This window comes from Carcharhinus amblyrhynchos, chromosome 16 (assembly GCF_965287045.1).
Source record: "Carcharhinus amblyrhynchos chromosome 16, sCarAmb.v2.hapA, whole genome shotgun sequence".
Classification (NCBI taxonomy): domain Eukaryota; kingdom Metazoa; phylum Chordata; class Chondrichthyes; order Carcharhiniformes; family Carcharhinidae; genus Carcharhinus; species Carcharhinus amblyrhynchos.
The window spans coordinates 59,067,382-59,076,335 of NC_137339.1; the positions used below are offsets into that span (position 1 = coordinate 59,067,382).

Sequence of the window (8,954 nt, forward strand, 5' to 3'; positions counted from 1 at the left end):
GCACTGCCAAGAAGGGCCAAAACGCCTGTTTCTGTGCTGCAGTGTTCTATGGTTCTCAATTAGTCTTCCATATGGGACCTTGTCAAAAGCTTTTCTAAAACCTACATGAACTACACCAGCTGCACTACCTTCATCCACACACTCGATCAGGCTTTCGAATGCAAAACAAAGCATCCCGGTAACTCTCTCCATCAGCGATGTGTTTCATTGTCTGCAGATCAGCCTCCAGCTCAATGACTCTGAGCTGACGTTCCTCAAACCGCAAACGCTGTTTGCCCTAGATGACAATTTTATCAACGTGTTCAATTCACTCCTAATCCAGTGAAAGTATTACTTTGACCCCAGTTCCGGCAATGACTCTCCATATTCCTTGTCTTTCTCTTGTAGTTAATTTGGTGGCGATTGTAATACTCTCCCGAGGAAACTGTGGTCTCTCGAAATGTATCACTTGCTACCTGTTGGGAATGGCAGTGGCGCATCTTTTTGTCGTCATTACAGATCTGATATTGAGGTATATTATTTATATTTATTTTCCCTTTACATTTTTAAATATTACTCCAGTATGTAGTGTCATTTACACGCTGATATTTACAACAATGACGCCTTCAGTCTGGCTCACTGTCGCTTTCACCTTCGATCGATTTGTGGCAATTTGTTGTGAGAAGCTGAAGACAAAATATTGCACCCAGAAAACTGCAGCTGCGGTCACAGGAACAACGAGCGCACTGAGCGGCCTCTTGTGTATCCCTTGGTACTTTACATATAGACCACAGTACATAATTGACAATGTTCCCTGGGACTGCGTATTTAAACATAGTTTCTTTTTTTCCCCCTGCATGGGCTGCATTTGAATTCTTTCACAGCATCTTTACACCTTGTGTGCCTTTCTTTCTGATCTTGCTGCTCAATGTTTTAACGGTCCGACGTATTTTATCAGCGAACAGGAAGCGCATGGCTCTTCGAGGCTGCAACAAGGAAGAGAATAGCAAGGACTCAGAAACGGAAAATCGAAAAAAAGCAATCGTTTTACTTTTCAGTATACCAGGAAGTTCTATGCTTTTATGGCTGTGCCGGCTTGTATATCAACTTTATGCGCGAATTACGGATACGCAGGAATATGCTTCATACTCTGACCCGCCCTATATTGTGCAATCTGCAGCAATTATGCTGCAACTTCTCAGCTCCTGCAGCAACACGTGTATATATGTCCTGGTCCAGGCTAAATTCAGACAGGAGTTGAAGAATGCACTGATATATCCACTGAAACTCATGGCCAATTTAGTGAAAACATGAAAGAGATGCAGGGATTAACATACTCTATGTGGACCCCATTCCAAACGTCACCTTTTGCAGCCTTCACAAGAAGAAAAATGCATTTTGTATTTCAGGACAAGCCTGAAATAATCGTAAAGCTGAACCTGATTCTTTACCTGAACGAAAACCTCCCAGGGCTCACAGCAAAATCACTAGAGCTACACATCACTCTGGATGAATTAGAATTGCTGGGGCAATCACTGGAACTCCTCTATTAAAAGTCATCAGTAATCTCTGATAAATATTCACCATCTTCAAACGGGTGGTGGCCAGAATTGATTTCAATGCTATAGCTGAACTACAGTTTGGGAAGGATTGGCATACCTTGATTTATGTACGATGTCCCCCTATTTAACAGGCCCGTCATCCAATGGGCTTCACTACCGGCTTTGTTAATCTGACCTTTAACATTGGTGAAGGAGCATCCCTTCCCTCCCCCACCATAACCTCGCACTAGGCCTGCATGGCTCCTTCACTGAAGTCTAGCACTTCACATAGCTCCCGGAAATGGTATCTTCAGCAGACATCATTTTTTAATGCACTTTATTCATAAAAATGTCTGAAAGAACATTACAAAAAAAAATCCAGTTGGTCGTTAAAGTTCATTAACATTGATTTTTTCTGCATTTTTCACGTTGTATTCTAAGCAGCTTCAATACAACAAAATTAATATTAGAGGCATCTGAACTTCTTGATATTTATGATATCTAGGATATTTATGTTGTACTCTGAAGCGTTTCAATAACATTTTGATACGTGTACAATACACTGCACACATTCAATCTCAGTCACAAAGATTAAGGAGCCTATAGAATTCACAGCCTCTCGATGAAATATGGCTGAGATATCCCACACCAATGATCATTAAACGTTTCACTATTTAATTTTCCAACCAACGTTTTCTGCTTGTTTCTCGAGCCTCTGCCAGCTTGTATTCCAGGACAACCCTTTTACGTGAAAATGTAGAAATTTTGAATTGTACTCCGTGATGTAAAGTTTTGTCAGAGTTTTCTCACGTGTAGTTACTATTTTCTTTGTAAAACCAGTTTAATTATCCATTAGAATAAACTCCCAAATCCCACAGTCCAACATTGGAAAATCTGTACAGCCAAGATTTAGTAATCAGAGTTCAGTGTTCTGAATTTAAGTATCTGAATACAGCTTGATAACTGTATTATGACACCATTGAGGGGAGTTCAATTATTCTCACTTTATACGTTAACATCCTATTCAAATACAAACCATTTGGTTGGAACTCATAGGTAAGGGGTAATTTATTAGCTTGGATAAAGGATTGGCTAACCAACAGAAAGCAGGGAATCGGGACAATTGGGTATTTCTTGGGTTGGCATGATGTAACTAGAGGATGCCGCAGGGTTCTGTCCTCGGGCCCCAACTATTTAAAACCTATGTTATTGACTTGGATGCAGGGATGGAAGATACCATAGCCAAGTGTGCAGCTGATACTGAAATTGGTGGGACAGTAAATTGCAATATTTAATAAGATATTTACAAATGGATATATATAGGTAAGTGGATGGGGCAAACTTTGGCAGATTGAGTTTAACGTGGAAGATTGCGAGGGTATCAATTTTTGTAAGAAAAAATGAAAAATTATTAACTAAATGGAGAGAAACGTCGGAATTATTTGTGCAGAGGGTCCTGGGTATCCCCCTGCATGAATGGTAGGAAGCTAGTCTGCAGGAACAGCAGGTAATAAAGAAAGCAAATGGAATATTGACATTTATTGCTTAAGGGATATAAATGTCATGAAATGTTGACGCTACTGTACAAAGCATTAGTGAGCTAGCACTTAGAAGATTGTGAACAATTTTGGCCCCTTTACCTGAGGAAGATTGTAATGGCATTAGAGGTAGTTCAGAAGTGGTTCACTGAATTGATTCCCGAGATGAGGGGTTTGTCTCACGAAGAGAGATTTGACAGGTTACGTCGATTCTCCCTGGAGTTCAGAGGAATGATAAAAGATCTTATTGAGATGTACAAAATGATAAGGGAGATTAACAAAGTAAATGTGGAGATTATGTTTCCTCTTGTAGGTCAATCTAGAAGGAGAAGTCATAGCGTCATAGTTTAGAGAATCGGTGGCAGACTTAAGTCAGCGATGAAGAGAACTTTCTTCCTCAAAGCGTCGTGACTATGTGAAATTCACTACCCCAGAGTGTGGTGAATGCCGAGACTTTTAGTAAATTTCAGGAAAAGGTGAGCTATTTTTTAATTAGTTTGAAGGGCTGTGGTGAATGGGCAGATCAGGATAAAGCAACCATGACCACAATAAATGGTGGAGCACATTCGAGGGAATAAAATGCCCAGTCCTGCTCCTAGTTCTCATGAGTTCCGGAACATAATAGCACATACACAAATAATAAATCATACGTCATCTCATTTGCGGTGTTTCTCGAGGTTCATTGTATTGCAACTGCAGAAAATAAGACAAATGAAAATGTTGGATAAGCAAACTCTGCAACATTTTGTAGGAGAAAACGTTAAAGAGGGTGTAGCTGTGAACTCCGAAACAAAAAAGCTTCTCAATAACATCTCATTGCATAGTTGGAGTCTCTAAGTGCAGAAAGAGGGTGGGGGTTGCAGAATCACAGAATCATTGCAGCAGGAAAACAGTCTGGTCTGTGCCAGCGCTCCATGAGGTCACTTTATCCAGGCCAGCCACACACCTTCTCCTCGGGAAACAGTCATGATGTCCCTCTGACCCTCCTACTCACAACACCCAGGGCTTATTTAATGCAGGATTAGTGTTGTCTCCACGTTAAAAATGGCATTCCACGACTCCCAAAGCCCAAATAATAAGGAAGGAAATTTGATAGTTCTATGCAAAGGAAAGCTCTTCAGTTCCATGCCAACATTAGGGGAATACTATATGCTCTTCGATATATTCCTGTAGATTGATTCACTTCAAGTAATTGAACGATTATCCCTTTCTACTTCCTGCTGCTGTCACTATTTCCAAGCTCATCAACGTCGCCCCTGCCCATCCCTCGATAAAGACCGTACTGCTCAGTTCTAGTGCCTGTGTTCTGTAATTATTTTAAACCCATTAACTCTCATCACCTAGTTAACAGTGAAAATTATTTCTCAACATTTGCTTCAGGGGGATCCTATCCTTGTAATTAATGGCTCTTTTCGCTTTCTCCACGCAACTTTCTACTGCAGGAAGAAATAAATACCTCCACCCCGCCTCCGCCCCCGGCCCCAAAAAAAACTTGATCTGCTATGCAGAGGGAGGGATACGTTAACAGTTAGGAAGGGACAGTTATTGAAATCAATTGTTCCGATTGGCGTCAAATCCTCTATAGGTTACACCAAGCAATTTGTTTCTGTAAATGCGTGGGATTCACCTGAAAAATCCCGCTAATAAATTTTCAAAAAAAAAATCATTGCCAAGTGGAAATATTGAGGAAACTAAGAAATTGGGGAATTAACTCGATCCAAATAAAGCAGCTGAAAATCAAGGGCAATTTGCAGTGAGGGTAACAGAGCTGAGGTCATGCAGTCCAAATTGTTTAAGTAGCAGTCGCATATTTAATAACGCTCCTTGACATACAGATGAACGTCGGAGAGAATGGGGGAGACAGAGAGAGAGACAGCTCAGGGTTCAGCAGTGGTAATGAAGCAGAGGAAGATAATGAGAGAAATACAAACAGAGAGAGACGATAATAGTAGAGAGAGTTGAGATGTGCAAGGACCAGCGACGCATCTCTTATTCAAATTTGAGTCTCGTCTTCTGGTTCAAGTGATACAAGTCCAGCCTTGGGGAGCGCAAGGAAAATCATACCGGTTTCAGTTAGGGGAAGCATCAGGGAAAGCCCCTAACTGCAAAAGGAACGCTTTCCGAAAAGTTGCCAGGCCACAGGAGAGCCGGCCACAGATTCGTTGAGAGGCTCCCCATCCAATGGTCGACTACAAGTTAGTGATCTCATCTGGGAGCACCACAGAACGAATTGAATGTTTCAATGTAATTGCATTGTTCTGGACACGAAGTGAAGAAAACACGTTTGTGACCGCTTTATGACTAAGCTAGACTTTAGAGAATCATAGAATCAAAAGAACCCTATTGTGCCATTCAACTCATCCAGTCCGCACCAAAAATAACCCCACCTCAAGCCCTATGCTCGCACCCCACAAATTTGCTCCGATAATCCCTCTAATTTACATATCCCGGGACATTAGGGCAATTTAGCACGGCCAATCAATCTAACCCGCAGGTCTTTGGATTGTGTAAGGAAACCAGAGCATACGAAGAAAATCCTTGTGGACATGGGAGAATGTGCAAACTTCACACAGACAATGACTCAAGTCGTGAATCGAACCCAGGTCTCTGGAGTTGTGAGGCAGCATTGCCAGTCACGGTGCCACCATGCCACCCCTTCCTAGTGGGTACAGTGGTTAGCACTTCTGCCTCACAATGCCAGTGACACAAATTCAATTCTGGCCTCAGTCACTGTCTGTGTGGAATTAGCACTTTCTCCCCAGGTCTGCGTGCACTTCCTCTGGGTGCTCCGGTTTCCTCTCACAGTCCAAAGATGTGCTGGTTAGGTTGATTGGCCATGCTAAATTGACCCTAGTGTCTGGGGGATTATCAGGGTAAATGTGCGGGGTTACAGGAATAGGTCTTGGCTTTGATTGTGGTCAGTGCAAACTCAATGGGCCGAATGGCTTCTTTCTTTACTGTAGGGGGGTTCCATGATTCTATGAATGGTCATAGGTTTTGCAATGCAGAGGCAGAAATACATCAATGGTTAGAAAGGAACATGGGCTGCTTCTTGTTTTAAACCTGTGGAACTACTACTTAAAACTGCATGTTATTATTTTATAACTTTCAATGTGGGATTCTTAAGACTGTTCGTACGTTTTAATTAAGAATGCGGGCTCTGAGAATCTACCTGGGAAGATAGAAGTCATAATTTCCCTGACCATGATTTAGCTACTTTATTCCATGAGCTGGAACAAAAGGATACCCACATTTTCGGCCATGGAAAATTGGAGCCACCAAGAGAAATACAATCTATGGGTTGGAAGAAAGTTGCAGTCATTGGTTCTTCAAAAAGTGATGTGGTTAATCAGTGCTGAAAAGGAGTTAGTGTTTTGATGCGTCTGGCCGGGGTGTGTAACTTCCATATCAAATGTATGCATTCCATTCAGCATTGAGTATAGTGCGAAGAGACCTAGTGCTCATGAAAGTCATTAACAATGGGGAGTATTTGATACTCAAATAACGCTGGCTCCTTAATGATCCCCAGGAAGGTTGTTACATTTCCTGACAATGGAGATTTTAGAAGCTGGGCTTCCGCGTGTACAGCATTGCCTCCTTAGGAGAAGATTATAAAGTGCAATCACCATGAAAGTGGTTTTGACGTGGTCACAGGATTGGAAAATCCACCCCCCCCCCCCACTCCCGGGCTATTTGCTTTTAGCTGTCATTGTCCTATGAGTTGATCAGAGCAAGGTTTTTAAAAGGCATTTCAATTTTCTTTTTCTGCAGGCAAAGAATGATCCGTAATGCCAGGGAGCATACACTGACTGCAGGCGAGCTGGCGTGCATAAAGAGTCTCTTTCTACAGGAGGAACACCGTTGGGGCCTGATGGATCTCTCAACCCCTGGAATTGGTTATAGTGCGGATTTTGGGTTTAGTCAAGGTAAAATGAAAAAAACAAGTGATCATATAAAGAGTATGAAGGAGGGAAATTATTGTCCAGCTAGTAAGGTTTTAGACAGAATACATAAGGCACTAACAGCACTACCGGCACAGAGTTAAATGGTTTTTGAAACAAAGGTAATGGGACCCATCTCCCTTAAAAATTCTAAGTGCTGAATTCGTGAGAAAGATGGTGTAAATGAGGGCTGCTTTTTTTAGAGATACGAAACCCTTTTGTTGATCTCAGCAGTACCTTGCTGTGTTTTTATTGTTGTAAATAAACATTATGCTTTCCAAAGGAATATCTGCTTCGTGAGTTTTGAATTGTCTGTAGTTAAAAACAGCACTGGCTATCTCAATCCGCAGACAGCAGAAGAAAATGTAACATGATGGGCAATAATTGTGCTTTTTTTCAACTTTCACAGATGCTAAGGTGACAACACGGCAGAGTTTAGCTGAGTGTCACGCAGCACCACAGATACCTGCAGGCGATGCAAGGGGAGCCAGTACATCACAACAGTGCAGCACTGAAGCTGTAGCAGAGGATGGTGAAACTTCGCAGCAGCATGAGTTTCCCAATATTAACGCTGCTGTTCAGACAGATCGAGGGGTTGGGGATCGGGGAGAACAGTAATAATTTGGCTGCTTTATAGGAAGGAACCCCCCCCCCCCTCCCCGACAGATTCTTCAGGAGGCTAGGAGACTTCATCATTGACGTAGGCTCGCCACCTCCTGGATGTCAACCTTTTGCAGGCAATCAACGCAATGATGCGGTTATTCATGGAATGTTTGAGATTGTAAAGGGGATGGGTGACAGTTACGATATAAGTGTAAGAACCAAAATGTATCCTTGAATGATGTCTTCCAGCAGCTCTTGAGGAGAAGTGAAGACGATCCTCATAATATGCAGATTTTCCAGTAGGTGTATGAGCTGCTGAGACAGCAAAATGACATTTTGCTACAGCAGAATGAGCTGGTGTGACAAAAAAGTGGCATGTTGTTAGAGCAAAATGAGCTACTGAGGTCGCACAATGAATTTCTTCAACAAATTATCCTGAAGTGCTGATATTTGTTGCTACACAGTTTGTTATCAGAACTCCCCACTCACCTGACGAAGGAGCAGCGCTCCGAAAACTAGCGGCGTTTGTGACCAAATAAACCTGTTGGACTTTAACCCGGTGTTGTGAGACTTCTTACTGTGGCTACACCTACGGGCCAGGAATCGCCCATTTCAGGCATTGTTGCTGTTGGGCAAGACGGAACGCTATTAGAGATGTTGGAGGACATGTCATGTGAACGAGAATGGGTTCGGGGTGACGGAAGAGGAATTAGACTTCCTCTTATTTCCCTTCAACACTGCTTCCTCTAGCTCAACGCTCCTCCCAAACTTAAAAGCATGCTCCATTTAAATGATTTTGTAACATCTGACTCTATTCAGATTTGCGATTGCCGTCATTATTGCTGTCTTTTTTCCTTAACTGGTGCTAGTTGCTTAAAGTTATTGTTATCCGGTTTTTAATTTAAACACGTTGCAAAATTCTAGTTTAATGAGACAAACAAAAACAATAAATGAGTCTTTATTTCATTCAGCTATTTCTTTATTTGACAAATTCAGCTTAAACAGTTGCAACTCATTAACTCTTTTACCGAACTTTATCCCTGAACTGAACATCAACATTAACTGAACATTAAAGTTAAAACATTAACTTTAAAGAACTGAAAATAGATTTTACCAAGTTTAGGAAAAACCTTGGCCCAAGCATGTGGAATTGATGTAGAATCTATCTAAGTCTCTAAGGAAATTTCCTACCGGGGCGCACGCTTTTTACGATGGTTAGTCTCTTTAGAGTTACAGCTGGCAAACAAAGAACTGAAGTGAGTTTTATCCAAAATTCTCCACTTGCTTCCAAAAGATTCGCGTCATCCAGCTAACTGTGTAACCAGAAACCTATCACCTGGCTCAAACATCCA

General features: G+C 41.8%; 1 pseudogene; it reads left to right on the plus strand.

The window, feature by feature from the left end:
- The first annotated feature begins 353 nt into the window (after nt 1-353).
- Nucleotides 354-1,293, plus strand: LOC145353695 (uncharacterized; annotated as a pseudogene).
- The last annotated feature ends 7,661 nt before the right edge of the window (nt 1,294-8,954 follow it).